The 25,262-nt window shown below is 35.4% G+C and overlaps 1 pseudogene; it reads left to right on the top strand.

Moving 5' to 3' along the window:
- Positions 1-20,879, top strand: part of LOC134387439 (double homeobox protein A-like) — a 63,341-nt pseudogene extending 42,462 nt beyond the window's left edge.
- The last annotated feature ends 4,383 nt before the right edge of the window (positions 20,880-25,262 follow it).

Genomic DNA, 25,262 nt, shown 5'->3' with positions numbered 1-25,262 from the left:
CATGACAAAGACCCTCTATAAGTTAGGTATAGAGGGAAAGTATCTCAACATAATTAAAGCCATATATGACAAACCCACTGCCAATATCATCCTGAATGGGGAAAAGCTGAAAGCTTTTCCTTTAAGAACAGGAACTAGACAAGGATGCCCACTCTCACCACTCCTATTCAACATAGTGTTGGAAGTACTAGCCAGAGCAATCAGAGAAGAGAAGGAAATAAAGGGCATCCAGATTGGAAAAGATGAAGTCAAACTGTCCCTGTTTGCAGATTACATGATCCTATATATCGAACAGCCTAAAACCTCTACAAAAAAACTCTTGGAATTGATCAATGATTTCAGCACAGTAGCAGGATACAAAATCAACACACAAAAATCAGTAGCATTTCTTTTCTCCAATAGTGAACATGCAGAAGGAGAAATCAAGAAAGCCTGCCCATTTACAATAGCCACCAAAAAGATAAAATACTTAGGAATTGAGTTAACCAAGGAGGTGAAAAATCTCTATAATGAGAACTACAAACCACTGCTGAGAGAAATTAGAGAGGATACAAGAAGATGGAAAGATATTCCATGCTCTTGGATTGGAAGAATCAACATAGTGAAAATGTCCATACTACCCAAAGTGATATACAAATTCAATGCAATCCCCATCAAAATTCCAAAGACATTTTTCTCAGAAATGGAAAAAACTATTCAGACATTTATATGGAACAATAAAAGACCACGAATAGCCAAAGCAATGCTCAGCAAAAAAAATAAAGCTGGAGGCATAACACTACCTGACTTTCAGCTATACTACAAAGCTATAATAACCAAAACAGTATGGTACTGGCATAAAAACAGACACACTGACCAATGGAATAGAATAGAGAATCCAGAAATCAACCCACACACTTACTGCCATCTGATCTTTGACAAAGGCACCAAGCCTATTCACTGGGGAAGGGACTGCCTCTTCAGCAAGTGGTGCTGGGATAACTGGATATCGATATGCAGGAGAATGAAACTAGATCCATACCTCTCACCGTATACTAAAATCAACTCAAAATGGATTAAGGATTTAAATATACACCCTGAGACAATAAAACTTCTTAAAGAAAACATAGGAGAAACACTTCAGGAAATAGGACTGGGCACAGACTTCATGAATACGACCCCAAAAGCACGGGCAACGAAAGGAAAAATAAACAAATGGGATTATATCAAACTAAAAAGCTTCTGCACAGCAAAAGAAACAATTAACAGAGTTAAAAGACAACCAACAGAGTGGGAGAAAATATTTGCAAAATATACATCTGACAAAGGATTAATATCCAGAATATATAAGGAACTCAAACAACTTTACAAGAAGAAAACAAGCAACCCAATTAAAACATGGGCAAAAGAGCTAAGTAGGCATTTCTCTAAGGAAGATATCCAAATGGCCAACAGACATATGAAAAAATGCTCAACATCACTCAGCATCCGGGAAATGCAAATCAAAACCACATTGAGATACCATCTAACCCCAGTTAGGATGGCTAAAATCCAAAAGACTATGAACGATAAATGCTGGCGAGGCTGCGGAGAAAAAGGAACTCTCATACATTGTTGGTGGGACTGCAAAATGGTGCAGCCTCTATGGAAAATGGTATGGAGGTTCCTTAAACAATTGCAAATAGATCTACCATACGACCCAGCCATCCCACTGTTGGGAATATACCCAGAGGAATGGAAATCATCAAGTCGAAGGTATACCTGTTCCCCAATGTTCATCGCAGCACTCTTTACAATAGCCAAGAGTTGGAACCAGCCCAAATGCCCATCATCAGATGAGTGGATACGGAAAATGTGGTACATCTACACAATGGAATACTACTCAGCTATAAAAACGAATGAAATACTGCCATTTGCAACAACATGGATGGACCTTGAGAGAATCATATTAAGTGAAACAAGTCAGGCACAGAAAGAGAAATACCACATGTTCTCACTTATTGGAGGGAGCTAAAAATTAATATATAAATTCACACACACACATACACACACACACACACAAACCGGGGGGGGGGGGGAAGAAGATATAACAACCACAATTATTTGAAGTTGATACAACAAGCAAACAGAAAGGACATTGTTGGGGGGAGGGGGGGAGGGAGGAGGGAGGGAGGTTTTGGTGATGGGGAGCATTAATCAGCTACAATGTATATCGACAAAATAAAATTTAAAAAAAAATAAAAAAAAAAATAAATAAATAAAAATAAATAAATAAAAAATATTTTCCTGTCTTCCATCGCAATGCCTTTTCCTTAAAGACAGATATACCAACACATTTAGAACAATAAGAGTATGTTTAAAGTATAAATTTACCGTATGTTAAAAAGTTTATTTGGCAGACACTCTTACCTTCTCCTTAATTACACTGCACCTTCCAGATATTAGACCTATTACTTTAACTTTTCTCCTTAAACTTTTCTTCCCATTCTTGCAAGTCTGAAGTAGTCTTTATATTCTCCTTCCTGTAGCAGGTAATCTTTCCCTTTTCTATTTCACTTAATCTTTTTCCACGTCCCTTGGTGGTTTCTGTGAGAATTACCTATTTTTCTTCCTCTGAGCTCTCATTGCCAAATCCCACGCTTTATTGGGTGGTTAAAGTCTGTTTGCCTTTAAACTATTATCAAATGTAACATTTAATAATAGCAATAAGCTGAGCTTTACCATTTACTGAACTTTGACTCTGGTTCTATGCCAGTGGCTTCTCATACACGATTTCACTTAGTTCTCATAACTATTTTGTGAGGCAGGTATACATAGGATCATCATTTTTAGATGGGTAAACTCAGTGGAAGTGACCTGCCAAAGGTTATGCTTTTAAGAAGCAATGGAATTTGAGTGCATGTGCTTGACTCGGTGACCAAGCTCTTAACCACTTTACTAATGACATCAACAAATAAACCATTAAAAAGCAGCATGGTGTCACTGGTGAAGTAAGTTCAAATCCTGATTGTCCCCCAACCTAGCAGGTAACTTTAGGAAAGTTACACAAGCACTCTGTGCCTCAGGTTCCTCATCTTTAGAAGAAAATGGTAATACTTGTAACTCATAAATATCTCTTAGGGTTGTGGTGAGGTCTAAGTACTTTAACACATGTGGGGCCCACAGAGTAGCCATTTAACAAATATTAGTATTATACTTACTAGTTTTTAACTTATTGTTATTTATAGTATTTCAGGAATGAGCCAGATTCTTGCATAGTAGGAAAGACTGTTAACTTAAAAATCCTTACAAATCCTGTAAAAACAACATTCTTTGCATGAGCACTAAATGAAAAGAGAGTTTTGAATGTCTCCTACACATAAACAAACAAACAAAAAAACACCTTTTCCTATGAAGCTGCTTCTAGTTTTTTCCTCTGGTTGCTTCTTCTCGAAGTGGAGACTATCAGAAGAGCTTATCAAGAAGTCCCACAGACCTGGAGCTCCTTGAGTAGAATTCTTATGCTCTTTTCCATCTTAGAACTAAGAACAGCAGTTTCAACAATGATTGATGATTGCTAGGATAAATAAAAAATCAACAAAGTGAATGTTCAGAACCTGTTGTTGACTAGCAGACTTAGCAAATGCATATAATTACCACCTCACGCCTTAGGCCAACAGGCAAAAATTTCCTGTCTAAATTGTCCTGAATTTCAATAGCTTAATTTTATGTTGTTATTTTTTTTCAGGAATAAATTATTAACCTAATGGTTTGGTTGTTTGTTTTGTTTTCCAAAACAGTAATGCAAATTTAATAGTCTACACTGGTTCACTAAGATAATCAGTATATCCTAAGTGTAGAGAGGAAATGCCCTTAGTGTAGAAGGAAAAAAATAATCACTGGGTAAGAGAGCAATCAGAATAAAGAGAAGTAAATGAATTAGACTAATCAAATGCTTTAATTATGTTTTTTAAAAAACAAATATAATCCTTTTAGTAGGTCATATACCTTCCTGGACCTCAGTATCCTCATCTTAAATAAGATTAAATTACATGTTGCCTCAAGTTTCTTTAAAATTAAATACTTTATCATTTTATGAAATACTTACATAAGCTTTCTAGAGATTTCTACCCACTCTCCCCTACTCTTAAAGCCTAAGACTGGAGATCCACCCTGTGTTTGTCATCTGTCCTGGTTTTCAGCAGAAGAGATACTATGGAAATGTCTTAGTAAATGAGAAGACAAGTATCTACTGTGGCCCTCAAGAGCTCTCTATTTCTCTTTAAGTTAACTGGTTTGGTTTTTGCACTTGTAAATTCAAACAAGGCTGTACATGGCAAATATCAATCCCAGCTAATACCTAACCTTCCCTTTTTCTCCTATTCAACTACCAATGGAAACAGAATTGAATCACATGAGTGAACTGTCTAAATACACAGAAAGCATCAAAATAAGGAGCACAAAGCATGTTGCTAATAATTTGTTGAAGCCATGAGAATCCGGGGTTCATCTCTGCTCATATGTATGAGATTTCTGTAAATAAAAGTACTTTTTGCAGTCAAGAGAAATACATATCCTTTTGTTTGGCAGGTGTTTGTTATTGTTCTTTTGGCTTTTGACAAACTTATACAGGTAGAAAACTAAACCACATGGTCCCCAGGAGAGATAATTTGTCAAATATTAAGATTTATTTTGAGACATTTAGCCACCTAAATAATAAATATATACTCACATATACACTCATATAAAAGCTAGATTCTAGGCAATTATTGCATTTGATGCTGAAATCATTCACAGTATTTTCACATGGTGCATACACTTACCTCTTTCCAGACAGCCTTCTTTGATTAAGTTGGTGGTGTCTTGAGTTTCTGCTATTACAAAGTCAAATGATTTTATATTGATTTTGCTTTGAACCTGAAGTAATCATATGGTGTTGGTACAGACTGTAATGAATGTGGATCTGACTATTGCCCCAGGGTTTATTCTCAGACTAAATCTTTTTCTCATATAGCCAATGTGGGTTATTTTTAAAAATTAAATAAATTTGAAAGGATTCATATTATCTTCTTGTTCTCAGTAAGCCCAGAATTTTCAAGGTGCTATCTTAAGATGAGAAAAAAAAAAAAAAAAACCCTCAGACATAAGTAATCCTACTGGAAAGATTATATAGGATTTTGTCTAATCCTTATTTTTTTCCATTTTTTTTTTTTTATCTTTGACTTTCATCAAACTAAATCAATGAGTATGACTAGCATCAGGGATCTTCTTACCTTAATGGATTTTTTAAAACATCAGTTAAAGCTTGTGATATTTCTAATTTAGAATCCTAACTCCCCTTAATGAAATGTGTTCCTAAATTCTCATCAGATATTTACTTTGAATGAATTTCTGAAATTTCTTTAGTTAAAAATGGGAAATATGTTTGTATAACTTCTTTGATTGAAATTTCCATTAAGACACTTATTTACTTAATAATTAGATTTTTCTCTCCCTTTGATATATTATAATTATTTTTTGACATTTTTATAAATAAATTCTTCTTTTGCCTCTCCAAGTTTAAAGTCTAAGTAGTTTTTGATTTAGGCTGGAAAAGAATGACAATAGTTACAGCCAAATTTCATAAAATGTTTAATGTGTCCCAGGCTCTTAGTTAAGCAATTCATTTACATGTACATTCAATTCTTGTAACTTCTCCAGGAGGTAGGTCTTCTTCTTATTTTGAAGAGAGAAAACTGAGGCTTCTGGAGTATAACTTTCCTGAGACTATACTGCTAAACAAGCAAAGAAGAGGTGATTTGAATCAGCTTTGTCTAAACCAGTGTATCAGCAGGAACCTTGCACAAAAGGTATAGCACAATCTAACTGGGTACTTTTGAGGAGAGTTTAATAAAATGACCATTTACAAAGGCAGAGCAGGATATAGGGAAATCACTAGGGGTAATGCAGCTCCCTAAGACTAGTAAGAGCAAGGAGTCTTTTTGAATTGGAAGTTTGAAGGTTCAACAGGAAGTGACTGCTGGAAACCTGAAGTGACTACTAGAAGCTGGGCCCTGGACAGAGCTGTCTTTGGTTCTGCTTGAAGTTTCCCATGGGAGAAAGTCAGGGGATTTCACAGCCCATTCTGCTCCCTTCTTTTTTTCTGAACATGGTACTTCCAGCTATATAAACCCCCAAATAAGCCAGAGTCATTGATATAGTCCATAGTCAGCCTTCAAGAATACAGAGCAGGGTGAAGAAACAGGGAGAGTAAACCTGGAGAAGTAAACTGTGGATATCCTACAAAACAGTCCTTCCATGACCTTAGGACCACCTGTGTCAGGATTCTGGGATTGTGTGTGAAAAAATTGACATTGTTGAACCTAGGGGCAATACCTAGGAGTTTGTATGACAAAAACCACAGAATAATTTGTATTACTGTGTATAAGTTCCTAGAGAAGACTTGAAAGGTGTAGCAATAATAACCACCTTTAGAATTCAAATAAACTATTACATAGAAGAGGCATCAGATTTTTTAAAAAATGCTTGACTGAGAGAGACCAAGGACTGACGAGTGAAGTATACAGAATGACAGGTATCTGTTCAATACAAGGAAGAACTGTGTTGTGACCTAAGCTGTCGATCTATGGATGAGACTCTCTCAGCTGTTTTTGTTGGTGGAGGTGATCAAGTGGTAAATACTTATGAGATAATAAATGTAAATGCTTTGAAAAATGTAAATTTAGGTGACAACGATATGACAAAAATGATGAGGAAGAGCTGCAAAATAGTTTATTTGCATTGAAAAACTGAAGTGTAAAATTTTGTAAATTTAATAGTGAAGAAAGGAAACAACTATAATTATACTGTTGAGCGCATATATATCAAGATACCATGCTAAGTGCTTTATTCTACTTTGTGTCATGGAATCTGCAACCACCCTTTTATATAAATACGAGTATCTTCATCCACAAATGAGGAAAGAGAGGCTTAAAGAAATTATGCGGGAAGTAGTAAGAATCTAGGCATTTTGGTTCCAGAATCTAGATTCCTATTCCTTATGCTATATTGCTTTTATATTAGGAAGATGAAGTTACTGAATCTCTCACACAGGACAACTAGCGTATATACCCGTTATTGTTTATTCTTGTTCCAAACTGGTCATATCTAATCAAATACAGAACCGGTAGCCACTAGTTGATACCATTAGTTTATACCTGGGATCAAACTTAACCCTCATTCTTGCTCATGTCAATAAATAAACTGATTACAAACCATCAAGTTCTTAATCTCAATAACTCTTTTCCACAGTCTGGAATAGGATAAAGATGTCTCAGTAAGGCTCTGGATCATTGTGTTTAATAAAGTAAAATTCTGAAATGTTGAGTAGAGTATTCGAAAATCTCCCCTGAGAATTTGGAAGCTTTGAGAGCCATTCCTGTTTTTAAATTTAGTTGCCAAGCAAATCTCTTAGTACTGGTATCCAGGCTTTCTTATTTCTCTGTGAGGAGTCAAGTCAGCAATTCCTAGGATGAGTTCAGGTCCCTGTAGAATGTGGGAGTTGGAGATTTTTTGCTTTGCTCATTTCAGCACAAGTACTGGAGAGTGATTCATTTGTATAATAAAAGAGCAACTTGAGAGGAAAATGGTCACAGCATCTAAAGGTCAAGTTCTTTTTTGCCTTCTGCTAGACTATGTCAGAAATGAAGGGCTTTTAAATTGTGACAACTGTCTGCCTCTTGCAATAGCAATCTTCACCATTATCACCTTCAGACAAGACTCGGTACAAATTGGAAGGCAGTTGTAAGCCATTTCACAAATTGACTTGAATATTGAAGATTCAATTAGACACATTGCTTTGACTTTGTTTGCATAGCTGTTGAAATATGTGCTCTGTGAAGGGATTTCAGCTATTAAGTGCAAGAAGGAGGGGGAAAATTCATGTGATGTTTTATGACTCTTCACACAGCTTTACCACCCAGCCTATTTCTTTTAAAGGGAGAAATCTTTGTACATATGTATTATCATCCTGATTCATGGCTTCAGTGAACAGATTTAGCTTCTCTTATTTCTCTCTTGATTGTCCGTTGTTGGACTCAGATTCTCCACAACTTTGGAATATCTACCTGTCTGTCTATATCACCTTGGCATATGATTTATGCTCGCTTTTATTTTTATAAATTTATCTCTTCTACTTAAAAGTAGACTCTAGAAGAGTAGAAACTGTCAATGTCATTTTTGTGTATTATGATATTGCTCAGCATAGTGCTAATCATAGAGTAAGGACTCATGATTTGTACTGAAAATATTGGTGTCAGCTAGAAGGGGAGTGTTGTTGAGACTTGACTAGAAATGCTGAGCTGTCGTTGGAAAGCTGGATCAGGGAGAAGTTTAATCTAGAAATAAGGTCCTCATGTCTCTCATCCTTTGGCTCACTTCCCAGCAGTTTGCACTCTTCCTATTTATCTTTTTCCATGGAAGTCATGACCAGAACAGAGCTTACTGGCAGAGCTATGGCAAAATTACAGGACAACATAGATTAGCTGAAATAGACCTTGATCTTTCCTAAGAAGAAGAATGAAAAGTTTGTCCATACACTGGATATGACCTTTCTGGGCTTCAAACAATAAAGCCTGGATACAACCTCAGCTAAATCATAGCATCTATGCCTCCCAATGTCATTAAAGCCAGAACTGTTTCTCTCCTATAGTTCCATGTCTTCTGCTTGAATATAACCTATAAAGGCTATTTTCTGTAGCCTTTAGAAAAGAGAAAATCATTATCAGCTAAATTCTTTATTCTCTTACTACAATTACTACCACTTCCCAAGTTATTACTTACTTCTTTAGGAGAAAAACCATTTTCAAATGAATACACTTCTCTCGGAATCCTCGTAAGACTCAGTATAGTGGTAGACATATGGTAATGCTCAAAAAATACACTTGACCGCATCCTTAAACATTGGAGGGGACCACCTCCTAGGGTTTTTCAAGAAGAGAGCAAACAGTTCTTATTTTCCTTCACAATCTCGGTTCTCCCAGGAATATTTTTCACTGAAGGACAAGCATTCCAGGAAGACTAGCTCTAGGTCTAAAAGTTTAGAGTTCATATAATTGAGTAATGGCTTAGAACATGGAAAGAATGTCAAGCTATATCATTCCATTTTATGTTGCTTATAACAGAATACCTGAAACTGGGTAATTTATAAGAAAACAAAATTTATTTCTTACAGTTTTGAAGGCTAGAAAGTCCACCGTCTGGGGGTGCATCTGGTGGGGGCCTTCTTCTGGGCCCTGTGGCAATGCAGGCGATCACATAGCTCTTTAATATGCTCACTTGCTCCCTTTTAAAGCCATGAGTGTCATTCCTGTGGCAATCCACTAAACCATTTACCCGTTACTCCAGGAATGGATCAATCCATCAAAAGGGCGTAGTTATCATGATCCAATCACCTCCCAAAGGCCCCATCTTTCAAAACTGCCATAGTCTGATGTCCCCTACTTAATACTGTTGCAATAGGGATCAAGCTTCAGTGAGTTTTGGGGGGACATTCGATCCACAGCACAAACAGAGGGACATTTAAACAAACAAAAAACCGTTGCATCAAGCTGACAATGGTTGAATGACAGAATCACAGACAATTTTCCTCAAGGCACTGAAAATAAAATATTTGACCTCTGCCATTTCTGGGACCTGCAGCTGCTCAGAAAATATTTGTTAAATGAATATCTGGTTACACATACTAGGCAGTGAACATACAAGGCACTTAGGAAAGTCGATATAATTATTGTCATGTTATTTAGGATAAGACAGCCTTTTAACCTTTGTGTTATATATAAACTGTTTTTGGCAAAAGACAAAATTTGTGAACCCTCAGTATTCTTTCAACCTCCTCTGCAGTCTCTAGACACCTCCAGAAGCCTGTATTATTACAGTGAGTTTCTACCTTCTTACAAACTGTATATACAAAAACACTAGAGTCTAGTAAAATTATAGCCTCTTTCCAAAAAGTTCCATAATGACTTGGGATATATACAAAATGATTTATACTACTGAGTCTCTATGGAAACACATCACATCTTATAAGATATTTTTAAAAATTTTAAGGAAAAGGCATAAGTTGTTAATCCCAAAGCAGCAACATGTAGTGATTGGAAGGCAATGCTATATAGGTTTGCAGCAACTGTAAATTGTGTTTTAGGGATCCCAGTGGAGCAAGTAGGAAATGAAGAGGAAAGTTAGTGTTAAAAATAAGGGGAAAATAAAATAAAATGGCAGGTGCGATGTGCCCACTTTCAAGTTTGGCACTTTGAAAATGGACTAAAACGATCATGGATATAAAAAACATAAAAAAAAGTCTTGACAAACACCACTGTAAATTTTCATTAAAATCAATTCATTAATAAACATTTGGAATGTGACTGTGAAAGGAATTTAAATTACTTCTGATCAAACTTTGGATGGCCTTCCTGGTGGAAAAAAAATAATTGACCTTATTTAGGGAACAAGAGTAATTTTAAACAGATAATTATTTCACTGGGAGAGAAGTCTTTGAAGATTCTATTCTGAGATGAGTAAAGAAAGTTTATTATGATAAATTAGATTTTAGAATATTAATTGTGTGAGGGTACTTCAAAAAGTTCACGGAAAGATTCATAATGTTTTTTGATTCTATTTTTCCACGAACTTTTTGAAGTACCCTCTCATATATAAATGCTCTTGATGCCCATTGATGGTGTTAGTGAGGCTGTGTGATTGATCGGGTAAAATGCAAATATGAGCAACTGCTATTACTTTACCTCCATTATTTAAAGTTTTCTTTTTACATCATATAAACTTCATGGCTCTTTCCACTTGAAGAATAAAAAAATGGCCAAGAGGAACCAAAATGCTGAAGTAGTTAGAGTTAGAGACTGGAACTTTTCTTATGTAAGTTTAACGCTAGAGTCTTCATTTTACCATCGGCTCATGAAGGAATCCAATGTCCCATTTGGTGAACTTAATTATCCCCTCTGGTGTTTTTCCATATTCTATGCTAAATATTAAGCCATGATGTTATACCGTTGAGTGGAACTGCTAGGCCATAAAAAAATACTGTAAGCCTTTCAGAACAGCAATTTCCAAAAGAAAAAGACTTTAATAATAAAAGCATCCAACTGAAGACACTGGTATTAAGCTGGGGGCAAGAAATGGAAGGATGGCCTCATGAACCTTAAATTTCCCAGTGTGATTTATGTAATATCATTGTGCCTCAGTAACCCTTCTTTCACAAGCCATTTTATTGGTTAAGAAAAGACTATTATCTGGACAGAGCATATTGCTACATTAGTTTCTGTCTTTTTGTAATCTCAGTTTGAGGTAACCAATTAAAATGTGGAATTATGTAACTGTTGCATCAGTAACCAGGTTTACAGATAATTATTTATTCAGATATGTAATTGTACCACTTCGTTTCTGTTGCTTATATCAGAATACCTGAAACTGGGTCATTTATAAAGAAATGAAATTTACTTAATATAGTTTCAGAGGCTAGAAAGTCCAAAGTCCAGGAAATGCATCTGGTGAGGGACTTCTTCTTGGTGGGAACTCTCTACAGGGTCCTGTGGTGAACAGCTTATCACATGGTGAGAACGGCCTGAGTAAGAGACCTAAATTTCTCACTTGCTCTTCTTATAAAGCCATCATAACCCTGCCCATTACCACCCATTAAACAATTAATTGATTAATCTATTCATGAGGGCACAGTCCTCACAATCTAAACTGTCACTGAAAGTCTGATTTTTCTTTCTAGAGTATGGATTACGGCCAGGCCAGGATGAGGGTAAGACAGACACTAAGGGTGCATATTTAAGGAGGCACACATTCTTAAGGTTGTGCAGGTGCAGGATCAGCATCTGGACCAACCTGAGAGTGAATGTCTGCTCAAATTTTGTACCCAGTTGTCTCACTTGCTCATCCTACCCTTGATCCTAAATTGTGAAGTCAGACTGTTTTATTGCTTATGATCTGTTTGACTTTGGGAAAGTTATATAAGCACTGTGGTAGAACCAAGAGGACAATAATTTGGGCTGCCAATCATCTCTGCTCCCCACGGTAAGAGAGGGGAGTAGCATATTTCCATGGCTGCCACAGTACTGATTACTACAAGCCACCAGGCTTCTTTATTAAGTTAGGTAGGTTGAATGATGCCTCTCGAAGCCATTTTTAGAAAAAATCTGAGCTGATCTCTAATTTAGGATTAAAATTCTAAAGGAACAGGATCAGAGTGTTTCAGGCTTTTAGGTGGTACTAAAAGCTCCAGGAAGCCCCTCTGTATACTCGGGGAAGGTGATGAGGTTGTGGATGAAGGAGAAGACAGTATTGTTTGAGGGTAAGAGTACTGGTTGTGGAGTAAATCTGCCTTGATTCAAATCAGACCTCTATGAGTTGGGAAAATAATCTCTAAGCCTCAGCTTCCTTATATACAAAACAGGGGCAATAATCTTAACAAATTGATAAGTATTAAGAGAGGGAATGTTTTAAAAGTTTGTTTACAACTGTACTTTGGTACAATAAAAGTGCCTCAAAGTGGTTGAACACCTGCCTGCCAAACCTTGTGCTAGAGCTAAATAGGAAACACACCATTTCATCAAGGATCTCACATTCCAGGAGGAGAACATGGCATCAAGGCACAGGATTTGCCAGTTTTAAGATTCAGTGCATGCCCTGCTGGGTTTCAGACTTGTTTGGGACCTGTTACCCCTTTCTTTTGGCCTCTCCCATTTTGAATGGGAATATATACCCTATATTTGTCCCACCATTGTATCTTGGAAGCAGATAACTTGTTTTTTATTTCGCAGATGGGACTTTGAGCTTTGGAAGTTTGAGTTGAAACCAGTTAAGACTTTGGGGACGAAATGAATGTATTTGTATGTGAAAAGGACATAAGTTGGGGGGTCACGGGCAGAATGCTGTAGTTTGGATGCATCCCCCTGACCTTGTTGAGGCTTAATCCCCACTGTAAATGATGAGGGTGGGAAATACTATGATGATAATTGGAAGGTGGGGCCATGAAGAGGTGATTAGATTCTAGGACCATGCCATAATGAATGGATTAAAAATGGTCATTGTGGGCATGGTTCTGAAGATTTTAAAATGAGAGTGAATGAGGAAGTTAGTCTCTGCTCTGCCATTTTCTACCATGTGAGACCCCTGCATTGCTGTAAAGCCGTTACCAAAGAAAGCCCTCACCATAAATGTTCCCTGGACTTTAGACTTCTCAGCCTCAGAAACTGTAAGCAGGAAATTTTATTTTCTTATAAGTCACCCAATTCCAGGTATTTTGTTATAAGCAACAGAAATGGACTAATATAATCATTTCAATAGATGCAGAAATAGCATTAGATAAAGTCCAACACCACTTCATGATAAAAAATACTCAATGAACGAGGTATACAAGAAATGTACCTCAACACAATAAAGGCCATATATGACAAACTCACTGCCAATATCATCCTGAATAAGAAAAACAGGAACAAGACAAGGATGCCCACTGTCAACACTTCTATTTAACACAGTATTGGTAGTATTAGAGCAACCAGGCAAGAGAAAGAAATAAAGGGTATTCTGACTGGAAAAGACAAAGTCAAACTGTCTCTGTCCTCAGATGACATGATCCTATACATAAAAGCCTGACGATTTTCCAGGAAAAAAGAAAAAAAAAAAAAAAAAGAAAAGAAAAGAAAGAAAAAAAGCTCTTAGAATTGGTAAACAATTTAACTTATGTTGCAAGATACCAAATCAACATGCAAAAATCAGTTTTTATACTCCAATAACAAACTAGCAGAAAAAGAAGTCAAGAAAGCAAGCCCATTGATAATTGTCTACAAAATAATAAAATACTTGCGAATAAATTTAACCAAGGAGGTGAAAGATCTCTACAACAAGAACTACAAATCACTGTGGAAAGAAGTTAAAGAGGACACAACAAGAAAGAAAGACATTCTATGCTCTTTGATCAGAAGACTTAATATTGTGAAAATATTCCTACTACCCAAAGTGATCTACAAATTAAATGCAACCCTCATCAAAATACCAGAGACTTTCTTCACAGAAATAGAAAAAAACAATCCTAACATTCATATGAATAATAAAAGACCCCAAATAGCCAAAGCAAGCCTGAGCAACAAAAATAAATGTGGAAGCATAACACTACCTGACTTCAAATTATACTACAAAGCTATAGTAAGCCAAACAGCATGGTAGCATAAAAACAGACACTCAGACCAGTGCAACAGAATAGAAAACCCAGAAATCAACCCACTTATTTATAGCCAACTTATCTTTGATGAAGGCAACAAGAATATACATTGGGGAAAGGACTGTCTCTTCAATAAGTGGTGCTGGGAAAACTGGACATCCATATGTAGAAGAATGAAACTAGACTTGTACTTCTCACCATATACCAAAATCAACTCAAAATTGATTAAAAACATAAATATAAGACCTGAAACTATAAAACTCCTAAAAGAAAACATAGAAGAAACACTTCAGGAAGTAGGACTGGGCAAAGACTATGAATAAGACCCCCCAAGCACAGGCAACAAAAGGGAAAATAAACAAATTGGATTATATCAAACTAAAAGGCTTCTGCACAGCAAAAGAAACAATTAACAGAGCAAAAAGACAACCTACAGAATGGTAGAAAATATTTGCAGACTATCTGATAAAGGATTAATATCCAGAATATACAAGGGACTCAAATGATTTAACAGTTAAAAAACAAGTAACCCGATTACAAAATGGGCAAAGAAGCTGAGTAGGCATTTTCAAATGAAGACATATAAATGGCCTACAGACAAATGACAAAATGCTCAGCCTCATTAAGCATGATGGAAATGTCTATCAAAACCACATTGATATGTCTTCTCAACCCAGTTAGACTGGCCGTTATCAAAAAGAAAGAATAACAAATGCTGGTGAGGATATGGAGAAAGAGGAGCCCTCCTATTCTATTGTTGGAACTGTAAATTAGTGCAGCCATTATGGAAAACAGAATGGGAATCGTTATGTTGAAGGGACACCTGCACTTCCATGTTTATCACAGCTCTATTTACAATAGCCAAGAGTTGGAACCACTCAAATGTCCATTGACGTATGACTGGATAAGGAAAATGTGGTGTGTGTATACACACACACACACACACACACACACACACACACACACACACACACACACACACACACAATGGAATACTACTCTGCCATGAAATTTTGCCATTCGCAGCAACATGATGAACTTAGAGAAAATTATGTTCAATGAAAAAAGCCGGGTACAGAAAGAGAAATACCACATGTTCTCACTCATAAGGGAGAGCTAAAAAACAAACAAACAAACAAACAAAAGAACAGGTAAATAAGTCAAAAAGGATAGAAAGAAAAATACAACAAAAACAATATTTCATTGAAGTTTCAAAAGGAGAGAACAGAAATGAGGCCACCAGAGGAGGGAAAGGAAGAATGGGAGGGGAGTTATCAAGAAATTTGTAAAGGGCCAGAAAAAAATGATTATTATGTAATTTTGAATATACTAATTATCCTGATTTGAGCATCACATATTGCACACAGGAAGTGATATTCAGTGCTGTACCCCACTTATATGTATAAACAAGTATGTTTCAATAAATTAAGAAAAAATAATAGTAATAAAGAAACTTGCATTTATATTCATTCGGCATATATATATATACATATATATAGTATGTGTGTGTGTGTATATGTGTGCATGTATGGAGATTCTGTTGTTCCAAATGCAGTTACAAAGAAAGTAATTTCTTTTGATTCTTTAAATAACTTTCTGAATTGAATGCTCATGAGATGATTATCTAATTGAACCTTAATGCTGATTGACTGAAACATCAGAGGCCTGTATTGGGCCAATCTTGACACATTACAGTAACCTGCTCTATAACAACCCTTATTTTTGTTGATCTGGACTCTCCTTAAATATTTTTAGCTAAACTTTTTATTCTGAAATAATTGTAGTATAACATAAAGTTGTAAGAAATAAAACAGAGAGATCTTGTGTACCCTTTACCCAGCTTCTCCCAATGGAAACATCTTATAAAACTATAGCACAATATCACAACCAAGATATTAACACTTCTATAGTCCAAGATGCAGAACATTTCCATCAACACAAAATCTCTCATATTGCCACACCTACTTCCCTCCCACCCCCACACTCTCCTTAGTATTTTATAGCTAGTAATCTGTTCTCCATTTCCAAAATTTTGTCATTTCAAGAATGTTTTACCAATATAGATAGGTAAAATTTTGAAATTGCCTTTTTTCATGCTACATGATTTTGTGGAAGTTCATCCAAGTTGATATGTGCATCAGTAGTTCCTTTTTATTGTGTAGATAATTTTGTGGTCTGGATGAATACAATTTGTCAAACCATTCACTCGTTGAAGGATATCTGGGTTGTTTCTGGTTTTAGTCTAATATATATAAATCGGCTCTAAAAATTTGTGTACAGGTTTTTGTGAGAACATAATTTCTTATTTCTCTGGGATAAATGCCCAGGAATACAATTATTTGGTCTCATGGTAGTTGCATGTTCAGTCTTTTAAAGAAATTGCCAAACGGCTTTCCATAGTGGTAGTACCATTTTACATTCCCACTAGAAAGGTTAGGAGTGATCCAGTTTCTTCACATCCTTGCCATTATTTGGTGTTGTCATTATTTTTTATTTTAGCCATTTTGATAAATATGTTGATCTCTCATTGTGATTTAATTTGCATTTCATTATGGCTAATGATGTTGAACATCTTTTCATGTGCTTATTTGCCATCTATGTATCCTTTTAAGTGAACTATTCCTTCATGTATTTCTTCCATGTTGTAATTGGATTCTTTGCTTTTTTACTGTTGAATTTTGAGAGTTCTTTATATATTCTAGATCATACTCCTCCATACATGTGATTTGATAATATTTTCTTCCACTTATGCAACTGGTCTTTTTATCCACTCAACATGGTATCTTATAGATTTTTAATTTTGATGAAGTCTAATTTTTTGAATTTCCCTTTTATGGATTGTGTTGTGATGTCATGTCTAAAAACTCTGCCTAGCCATAAATTCTGAAGATTTAAAAATTCTTCCTAAATTCCCCCACCCCCAAAGTTTTATAGCTTTACATTTTACATCTAAATCTATGGTCCTTTTTTTTTGTATAAGGTATAGGACTGAAGTTGAGAATTTCTCTTTTTGCCTGTGGATGTTCAATCACTCCAGCAACATTTGTTGTAAAAGCTCACTTCCCTTCATTGAAATTCTTTTGCATCTTTGTCAATTATCAGTTGTACATATTTGTGAGGGTCTGTTTCTGGATTCTGCTTTCTGTTTTGATCTATGTGTCTATCTATTTGCTAATACCATGCAGTCTTAATTATTGTAGTTGTCTAATAAATCTCAAAATCAGGTAGAAAAATTACTCCCAATATAGTACTATTTTCTGAAGTCATTGTAGATATATGATTTCCTTTGCCATTACTTATAAATTTAAGAATAATCTTATATAAATATCTGTAAAATTATGCTGGGCTTTTGATAGAAATTGCATGAAACCTGTATATAAATTTGAGGAGAATTGACATCTGCACCATGTTAAATATTCCAATCCATGAACATGGTATATCTTTTCATTTATATAGATCTTCTTCATATAATTTTCTGGATAAAAGCCTTTTACATCTTTTGCTAAATTTGCACCTAAGAATTTCATTTTTTGAGTAATTGTAAATGATATTGCATTTTTAATGTTGTGTCCTTGAATTCATTCCTGGTATACCGAAATACATTCTGTTTCTTCCGTTTTCTTTTCTTGAGTATTGTAGTGGCTAGAACTTCCAGGAAACATGCTTGCCTTTTTATTGACCTTAGAGGAAAGCTTTCAGTCTTTCCTTACTGAGTATGATGATGGTTACAGGTTGTTTATATATGTGAGTTGAGGAAGTTCCCCTCTATTCCTTTTTTGCTTGTTTAGTTTCTATTATAAATGGCTATCAAATTTTACCAATGCCTTTTCTGCATTTATTGATACAATCATGTAATTTTTCTTATTTAGCCTGATAATATGGTGGGTTATATCATTTTATTTGCAATTTTTTTTGAGGGGGGGCATCTGGCTGGTACAGGGATTGACCCTGGACCTAGTGTTATCAGCACTATGGTATGACCAACAGAGCTAATTGGCCAGCTAAATTTGAAAGTATTAAATCAGCCATTCTTCCTGGGAATAAACCCTACTTAGTTATTGTGTATAATTCTTTTTATATATTGCTGAATTCTATTTGTTAATGTTTTTTAAATAATTTTTGCATCTATATCATGAGGAATATTTGCCTGTAGTTTTCTTTTTTAATATACTGTCTTTCTCTGATTTTTGGTATTAAGGTAATGATAGTTCCACAAAATAAATTGAGAAGTTTTTCTTCCTCTTCTATTTTTTGGAAAAGGTTGTGTAGAATTGGCATTAATGCTCCTTTAAATATTTGTTTGAGTTGTCCACTGAAACCATCTAGGCCTAATGATTTCTATTCTGGGAGTATTTTAATTACAAATTGTGTTTTCTTGAAATTTATAAGATTTTTCAAATGATGTGCTTCATACTGAATAAGTTGCAGCAGTTTGTGGGTTTTTTTTTTCAATTTTCTTTATTTTAGTTTACTTTAAATTGTCAAATTTATGTGTAGAGTTGTTTGTAGTATTCTTTATTATCTTTTTAATGTCTGCAGGGTCTGTAGTGATACCCATGTTCTGTTTCTGATATTGGTAATTTGTATTTTCTCTCCTTTTTTCTTTGTTAGTTTTTTGATCTTATCAAAGCACCAGCCCTTTTTGTTATTGATAACTGATGTTTCCTTTTCCCTTACCCTGGGTATGATGACTGAACTATGAATGAGATTGGACAGTCTGCTTCAATCACTTACTACTGTGCAGAGAAGTCAAAATAGAATGTGTAAAGATATGGCCAGTGCCTTCTTAAGGAAATAACCTGGTAAGGGGATGGAAAGAAGACCTATAAACAGTAATAAAAGTTTCCTTTGCTGTGTTCTGGGGCTAAAACATGAAATGAGTAGCATACATATCTCATCTTCTCCAACAGCACCCATAGTTACATAGGCTACCTAGGGTGCTAGCTATAATTTCACCAGTTTCTTTTTATCTTAAGAAACATAGCTAAAAGAGGAATGCAAGTATGACATCATTATGGAGATATACTGAACCCATTTAATTTAAAGAAGTAAATTGAAATAATACTGAACCCATTTACTTTATGTTTTCAGAAATAATACTGAACCCATTTACTTTAAAGAAGTAAACTGTCTGCCAATTTTAATACTTTACTGTGTGCCATGACATCTTGGTCCTTCCTAAGACCTGAATTTATGGGTAATGTCCTTGACAGCAGAGCTGCAAAGGACATTAGAAATTTTCTATCCTGATCCCCTTATTTTTCAGATGACCTTGCAGGTAAGCCTTAGAAATCTGTGGATTGGCAACTCTTCTTAAGTTTCTTGTTCAGTAGTTGCCTCTGTTTGCTCAGCATTTATTTTTATGTTTAACAAAAGGATGTAGATTATGTTATGTTATAATTGAAAGTCACCAGCATAAGCTGCCTAAATCCAATTCCTCTTCATTTCAGTCAAATTTCACATTTCATTACGACAGAATTAATTTGATGGCCAAATCTGGTATGTTACTGCTTTCCAGCTATTTTTGCTTCCAATTTAACATCCTAACTATGCTTGTAAAAGAGACAATAAAACAATCTTTTCTGATTTGGGAAATACTCTTTATTCTTCATTTCTCTCTGCTCCACAGTAACATTTTAGCTGAGTTTTATGGAACAATCACTTTCCTCATCTAATTACTGCAGTTCCCTAGTAGATGGCCTCCCTTGCCCTGCAATAGCTAAATTATCATAAATACACAATTCCGCTGCCAGCTTCTCATCTTGCACATGCGTCAGTGAGCAGAGCTACGTTTTCCCCTCTCTACACTGTGTTCTTGCTAAATTGACAATTTTCCTGTGAACCAATCAAGTCTTTTTCTGACATTCCAACAATTTCCAGAGAAAGTTAATCTTGCCTCATAGGTACTCTTCAGGTTCAGCTCCTAGTGCAGTGATTGTACATGCAGATGAGAACTGAGGCTGAAATCTCCTCATTGAATCCTCATACCCCAGAACTGTCTCCCAACATGGGCAAGTTAAAGACAACTCTTCAAACAAGACCATAAAACAAATCTTAAACAAAGTAGCATCAAATTCACAGAATAACAACTTAAAATCCTCATTCAATCAAAACCTTATCCTGGTTGTGCAACCAAATAAAAACTTGGTTTAGAAATCAATACTAAAGAGCCTAGAATCCAGATTTGGTCTCAGAATTGATGAGTGAGGCACCAATTCCAGAAAAGACCAGAACCTAAGGAAGCCTTAGAATCAAATCAATGCCAAGATCACCCTGAAGAGAAGATTCCAAGTAGAGGATCCAGACAGTGTCCTCTCACCTACACCTCCTTCCAATCACACACTCTCATTAAGATATTTATGACCAATCCTTACCCTGGGATTGATTCCATAGAACAACTTGCTAAAGAAATTGGAATTCCAGAGTCAAGAGTCCAGATTTGTTTTCAAAATCAGGATTCCATGTGCAGAGAAAAAGAGAATCTGGCAAGGCTTTAGAGAAAAGCCAAGACCAGGGAACAAATTTCTGAAGTAAAAGATTTCAAGGTGCAGAGGCTACACAAGGTGGTACCAACAGCACTAGCAACTATCTTTATCTCTGGATCCTGAACAAAGTGGACACAGAGACAAATTCAGTTCATTTGATGTCATCAGCCTGGGCCCCATATCTCTTTCTCACTCTTCCTGGGAATACTCCCTTCTAGTAGGATTGCCAGCTGAGCCTTCTGCAGATGGTCAACAGGACTTCAGAAGGCAGACAGGGACATGAGGGACATAGCTCTAATGACACAGCCTGGCTCTGGAGTTCAGCAGACCTTGAGGATAATAAAAATAAATTTAATAATATCATTTTTAGTCATCATAGTTATGATTGAATCAGGCAAAAATCATCAATAGATGTTAAAACCTTTAAATGAATGCTTGATGAAGAACAAGATTACACATTGTCTCAGAGAAACTCCTCACAGATTACTTGTTAATTACAAAAGGAAAATTGGTACTTCTGCAGTGGAGAAACCTGGCCAACTCTACCTTAACCAAGTGGCTGAGATTCACTTCACAGGTAACAGTGCAAACCAACGCCAGGTGCCTCCTAACATGATGCACTGAGAACACAGTGTCTCTTTTGTAATGGGCACGAGGGGTGACAATCAGCTTTGTATCTCATGAATATTCATAACCAATAAAAAAACGAAAAAAGATAATAATTATAATGAGCAACTTTTATTTATTATTAAAGTATGTAAAAAAAAGTATGTAAGCTGAATGCAGTCATGATGAAACACCACACAAATCTGCACTGAGTGACATGACAGTCTTTTAAAGTATCAGCTCTGTACTTTTCAACAATAGATTGAATAATAACAATAGAGATGGAGAAAAAGTAGGGCTGACTCAGGAAATATTTATGAAGTACATCTTCCTAAGACTTCTATATGTATTGTGTCACCATTTATGTGGAAAAAAAGATAATACATTCAGAAAACTGTGCTTAAAATTTCTCTCTAAAGATGATCAAGAAATTGGTAACATTGGTTATCTCTGAGGAAAGGGGGTGGAGAACTGTTTGGGAGACAGAACTGTTTTTACTTTAGTCTTTTCATTCTATCTGGATTTTAAAAAGTAAATGCAGTATATATTTAAAATTTATTTTTTTAAAAAAATTTAGCTTTAAAAGGTGGTTCTCAAACATAATATTAAGTGAAAGAAACCAGATGCAAAAAAAGAAAAAAAATGCACACTGTATTATTTTATTCACATAAATTTCAAAAGTAAGCAAAGCTTATCTATGGTATTAGACATCAGGCTGTGGAATAGCCTCACTCTGAAGTGGGAATAGTGGTTGAAAGGCGCACAGGGAAACTCCTAGGGGGCTGGTTAATTCAGTTTCTTGGGCTGTTTCTGGGTACACCTAATGTATACAATCACAGAATTTAGCAAACTATATCCTGGTGATCTACACAGTGTCCTCTGTATATGTTATACTCCCATGGGGGAAAAATCCTTTGTGATTTGTTTAAAAAAAGAAAAAAAACAAAGACTGATTATATTGCATAGCCATTATTTGTCCTGTTCTTCAAAATGTTCTTCAATATAAAGGTGAGGTGCCATTGATTCTCACCAGGTAATTTACCTATTCTTTTCACGGCAAGAAATCTCCAACTTTGTAAGAGAAGAGTACAAACCGATCTCCACTTATGTTTCCAGTCTAATTTTTCCACCATTTCCAAGTATAATTGCTGTGTTTTATTACATTGCCATCTTGTAGTTTTCTCAATATGTATGCACTTCCATATACCTGTGCCCCTGGGACACATCTTCCTTCAGCTGAAGTGCCATTCTCTTTACTTGCCTCCTGTTTAATTTACATTCAACATGAAATCTCAGCTCAATAAACTTGCTTTGTAAAGCCTGTCTTGTTTTAAACCCAAACACATTGATTATGCAGATTCCATATTGCATCTTACTCATTGGGTGACGTATCTTAACTCCTTTGCTAAATTGATCATTAGGCTTTGGAGGAAGAAAGATGAGTTCAAACCCCAACTACTCTTCTTAGTCATTTTCCACTGTTGACAAATCACCTAAGCAGAGTTTAAGAGCTTGGGATCTAGCACCAAATGAAATTCAGGATTGACTAGTGGCTATATTAGTAAACTGTTGCGTAACGTCTGGTCATTTCTTAAATTTTGTAAGGCCCAGTTTGCTGCTCAGTACCATAATGGTAATAAAAGTACTGACCTCATGATCTTGTTGTGAGGATTAAATGAGATAATATACACTTTCAGAGTCACACAGTGAGTACACAGAAAGTTATCCATTTATTAAAATGCTTAGTCCCACTTTCCTCACCTGTGAAATAGGGACAATAATAATAATATTAGAATACAAATTCAAAAGGCTGTTGCGAGGAAAGAAACAACATATTGCCTGACACTTTGTTGGAACCCAACAAGATTTATTGAATAAATAAATCAATCGATGGTGTATTTAGAGGGTCTGCTAGAATGCAGTGATGAAGTCTTGCTTTGTTCTGACAAGAGGTAATTGTGGGAAGAGCTAAAGTTATAGGATTGGAGTAATATATTTCTTGAACATGCAAATAATTTTCCCTATTCATATTTGTAACACTGCACATATAGAATACTAAAAAATGTTACTCACATTATAAAGTCTGAGGTATCCAGTACATTCCACATTTTTAAAAGCGTGGATATGTCAGAAGACAAAAGTATTTACTGATTAGTTTTGTTATTTGATCTCCAGTTGCAGCATTCTCTTTTATTTCCATTGATAAAATCTATTGTTTTAGCATATTGGAGGTTAAATATACTTTTAGTTTGCTTGTTAAGAAATCAAGCTATGGAAAACAACATTTTGAGTTTCAAATGACTGCTTGAAAATAAACTTTTCCAATCTAGTCTATTCGTACTGAATATACTCATATATGTCTTTTGCAGAAACACACAGACACATAGACGATGAGAGGGAATTTTAAAACCCAATGGGTTTTTCTAAGAACGTATTTTATAATGAATTCTTTGAAATTTTCTTTATGATTATGTCTGTATTAAAAGTGAGAAAAAAACCCTTTTATTAAAAAAAGATGAAAATGTTTTCTACAGAACACTTGCCCATCTGCCTCAAAAGCATTTCATTTCCCCAGCTGCTATTAGTTTATACTGAATGCATATTTAGATGGGCTTCCACATACTCAGAGTCATCTCTTTTTTGTTCAATGTACATTGAGCCATGTTTGGAACACGATTAGTTTTCAGCTTAACTGAATACTGCATTTTGATAAATTGAAGTGAACGGCTAATTCAAGTACATTCACAATGCATTATTTACAAAACTCGGTGATTTTTCTGAATCCTTTTATATTGGTTTTCTTTCTTTTTGTTATTTAATATACATTTTGCATGATGAATAACAGGAATTTTAATAAGGGTTGGATATGTTGATCTCAAGGTGTTGAACCTGAACTTAAATGAATAGTTTTTATTAGTTTCTATATTTTGAGCATCTCCTACATCATTAGAAATTATTTATTAATTAGTTGTAGCCTTACATGATCCTGATGAAGTAGGTATGAATGTCCTTTATAACTAGGTTCTTCAGAAAATTTATTGTGATGAGAAAAATAAGTTTGTAATAAATAAATATTGATATTCACAACTTTTTACCCTCCTCCTCCTAAGGAATATTCTATCTTTGTTTCTTGGTTCCTGGATCTTGTTATACTTATTAAAAGGATGGGTGAAAGGGAGGCTTGAGAAGAATGAAGGCAGATTTTACTAATTTCTAATGCAGTATATATAGTATTATGGTAGAACAGAAAGAAGAGAGGCCTAAAATGAGAAAAGGCATGAGAGAAGGATATAAAACAAGGCAAGTAGCATGAAGGGAGTTTTCAAATATTTTGGGGAGGGAGGTGGGAGAGAGAGTATGTTAATTTGTTTTGGGATAACTGCAATCATTACCTTGTAAAGATCATTGGACACTGAATTGATTTTCTATTACTGCTATAACAAATTATGACTCATTTGATGCATAAAACTATGCACATTTATTATAATACGGTTCTGGAAATAAAAAAATCTAAAATCACTCTCATTGGGATGAAGTCAAGGTATCAATGGGGCTGCATTTTTTCTGAACGCTCTAGGAGAGTATCCATTTTTCTACCTTCCCGAAACTATGTTCCTTGGCTCATGTCCCCTTCTATATTCAAAGCCTGCGATGGCTGGTTGAATCTCATGTAGGATCACTGTGACACTGGCTCTTCTGTCTCCCTCCTCTCCATTTAAGGACCCTTGAGATTACACCGGGCCCACCCATGTAATCCAGGAAAATCTCATTATTTTAAGGTCATATGATAATAATCTTAATTTCACTTGGGATTTGATTTCTTTTTTGCCAATGAACATATTCACAGGTCCCAGGGATTAGGATACTGACGTCTTTGGGGGTCATGATTCTGCCTACCACAGAAACCAAGCCTAGAATCTTTATTTTACACAAGACATAACTGTGCTCTGAAAAATAAAATTACTTCCCCAAGGTAAACATACTATAATAAGTAC

This window comes from Cynocephalus volans, chromosome 10 (assembly GCF_027409185.1).
Source record: "Cynocephalus volans isolate mCynVol1 chromosome 10, mCynVol1.pri, whole genome shotgun sequence".
Classification (NCBI taxonomy): Eukaryota; Metazoa; Chordata; class Mammalia; order Dermoptera; family Cynocephalidae; genus Cynocephalus; species Cynocephalus volans.
This window is presented reverse-complemented; position numbering and strand designations above follow the sequence as displayed.